Source organism: Panthera uncia, chromosome A2 (genome assembly GCF_023721935.1).
Source record: "Panthera uncia isolate 11264 chromosome A2, Puncia_PCG_1.0, whole genome shotgun sequence".
NCBI classification, from domain to species: Eukaryota; Metazoa; Chordata; class Mammalia; order Carnivora; family Felidae; genus Panthera; species Panthera uncia.
In genome coordinates this window covers 32,984,138-32,987,578 of record NC_064816.1, presented here as the reverse complement: position 1 = coordinate 32,987,578, position 3,441 = coordinate 32,984,138, and positions in this window count along the sequence as shown.

Sequence of the window (3,441 nt, the reverse complement as noted above, 5' to 3'; positions counted from 1 at the left end):
AAAAAAAAAATTTTTTTTAACGTGTATTTATTTTTTGAGAGAGACAGAGCATGAGTGGGGGAGGGGCAGAGAGGAGGGAGACACAGAATCCGAAGCAGGCTTCAAGCTCCGGGCTGTCAACGCAGAGCCTGATGCGGGGCTCGAACTCACGAACCATGAGATCATGACCCGAGCCAAAGTCAGACGCTCAACCGGCTGAGCCACCCAGGCACCCCCAGGTCATCATAGTTTACTGTTTACTTCGGCTTAGTGTGGCTTGACTGTTTGTGTAAGCAATGGAAATTTCTAGAATGAAGGACACATTCAAATATATATGTGCAAATACATGCTAAAAAAACAAGAACAGATTTTTCTCGTTTGGCTTAATAGACCTTCTTCTAGTTCTTCACTAGGTCAGCACTACACAGGAATAGCTTTATGGCAGAGCCTTTTTATTGTGCCTTGGTGAAAAATGGAGTTCCTACAGTACCCAGAATCTAACACAACTTGTTCCCATATCTGGGCATCTTGATGGATTTAATAGATATTTTATAAGCTTTTTCTATCCAGCTAAAATATATCTGAGCAAGAAGTCTAAACTCGACTGCTAAATCTGGCTGTCCAGAGAATCTTTTAGCTGTATTCAATTCTAGAATACAATAGTATATATCCTCCCTGCTCCTTACCAGTGAGTCATCTGAACTACCTTCCTGAAGTTCTTTGTGTCTTCCCATGGTACTTCCCACCATGTACCTTCAGGAATCTTGCGTGGCCACTGAAATACAGAGGCAAAAATAATACAACATTGTACCTCTATACTCAACGATAATATACTGACACCTTAAACATCTGTTAGGGGTAGGAGTGCCTGGGTGGCTCAGTCTGTTAAGCGTCTGACTCCTGCTTTCGGCTCAGGTCATGATCTCACGGTATGTGAGTTCAAGCCCTGCATGGGGCTCTGCGCTGACAGTGTGGAGCCTGCTTGGGATTCTCTCTCTGTCTCTCTGCCCTTTCCCTGCTCACACTCATATGCACGCTCTATCTCAAAATAAATAAATAAAACTTCCAAAAAATCTGTGAAGGGGTAGATTTGATGTTTAAGTGTTTTTATCACAGTATTTTTTTTTAAAAAAAGGATTTATTTTCCATACACTTCACAGATCCACATTAGGTCAAAACAGGAAACGGATGGGAGAGAGTGCATATACCTCACACATCTAGCTGGCAGAGGTCAGAGCTGTGATATTAGTCTTCACAGATTGCTTGATAAATCATCATAATAAGGAAAATGCGACTAAAGTCAGGACTCAAGGACCTTGCCTATGTTTGACGAGGAGATGAGAACCAGAGTTTATCACCCTTTTAAAATAGGACGACAGAAAGAACAAACTGAGATAGGAAGAACATACATTTTTTTAGTGGGTTTCATTTCACAGTAATTGACACAGAAAATGGAAGCTGTAATGGGGCTGTAACTACACACTCTGGTAATTTTCCTCTTGGAGTCAAATCAGGAATGTGAGGGGTACACATCAGCATTTCCTATGCTTCCAGCTGGATTGCCGGCCTGCTGAGAAAAGTTAGGGCCTTGTAGCTTTTATCGCTAGTCATGACAGTTCATGAGATCTGAAATAAAATACCTTCAGCTGACATAGACAAGAGGTGACATTAAGGGCCAAACCGGGAAAACTCGCTGTGAGGTAGTCTTATAAAATGTACTCTCTTATTTATTAAAGAAGGCTTAACTCTACATTTTTTGGAAGAGAAATTCAACCTTTTTGTGGTGATGTTTTGTGATAATGTCAAAGCACAACATTCTGAAGAAATGGATCTAACACAGTTATTATATTACGCAAGCCTGAGATACGTATTGATTTATGAGAGCTGTACGAAGCCTATCCTCTAAAGAGCTCCAACGTGTCCTAATTCAACTCCGAGAATTGCTTTGATAACTCTCTCTTGGGAAAATTAGATGAAAGCTTGCCCTGAGAGTGATTAAGAGATTTATGGGATTTATACGCCAACTTGAAAGCTCAGGATTTTAGGCTTGTACTAATTGTTTCCAACCCTAGGTCCCAAAACTCTGACTCCGCTATTGAGATGTCTTGAAAGATATTTCAAGATATGCTTCCTAAACCCCACAATAGTTTAATTCAAACATTATTTCATACATTTTTAGATATTGTTTGAACTGGAACAGCCGCACAAACCCACATGTTCAAAAGCGTCCAATACCGTATTTCAACACACTATGAAGCAAGAATGCCTGCTCTCTGCTCTCTGGTGAAACATGTAGCTACAAATTTCAAAATAACATTTGCTTTGCAGTTTCTGCACACAGTTGAACTTCTTATAAATGCCGCACTAATCCTAAAAAATTTACATGGCTTGGCATACACGTCTTTTTTATAGTGTTCAGGGCTGTGCATTAGATTTTACATTTCGCATCAGCTTTTGCGTCTTGCTAATAATTTTTGCAACGCGAATACTATTCATTAAACTATTCAGGTTGCAATAGTACCATCCCTTCGAAGCAGACAATATGAGCAGTGAGGCCAAATCTTAACACACAAAATGACGTTCATTTGACTATTTGACTATATTACTTTAAGTAACTATTGAATAGAGACAAGCAATACACAAAAGATTTCTTTTAATAAATGAAATAACTACACCAAACACCATATTGTAAGATAGATTTTTAAACAAGTTCCTCAAAAATCGATTCTATCTTTTTATGAGCTTCTCTGAAGTTTGAACACTTATCTACCAATAGTTAGATAATATTAATAAATAAATGTAGGAAAACATCTAGCATCTTCTGTGGTGTGCTCCTATTTAGTGAAATGGATTTTCTCCTTGTTGTGCAAACAAAAATACAAAAATTGGTTGAGTGCTGAAGAGGCTAAAAGACCACACTGTCCTGACTACTGTGATCACAACCCCGGCGGTCAAATGATCCACTTGTCAAGATAGCCTGATCCATTTTCTCTGTTCTTATCCATAAATAAAAAACTGTTCGAAATGTGAACTTACAGGTTAAAACTCCTAAAATTCCATGTTTTGTTTGTTCCACGGACCCAGGTTCTGTAAAAGGTTAATATTTGAAAAATGAGTCCCACTGTCATTTAAAATTTTTGAATACTATGGTGTTCAAATAATACGAAGATTAAAATTACTGGCTTTTAAGTTGCACAGCTAACCATTAAATAGACTCCAGTGATCATCCCTAAGTTGTTTGTTGGTTTCCTTGTTATGTAGGCTCTGAAGTCCTAAGATCACTTTCTCGCTTTGAAAACTGCGTCTGCCCAAACAGCCCATTTCAGCATTGTCCTCTGAGCAACAGATCCTACAAACTGGTATTTTTACACGGTATGATACTTGCCAAGGTTATTCTGTACGCTTGCATGTTCCCGCTAGTGTGTCAGCGGCATCTAAATTTCTCCTGATCCACTGCCAGTG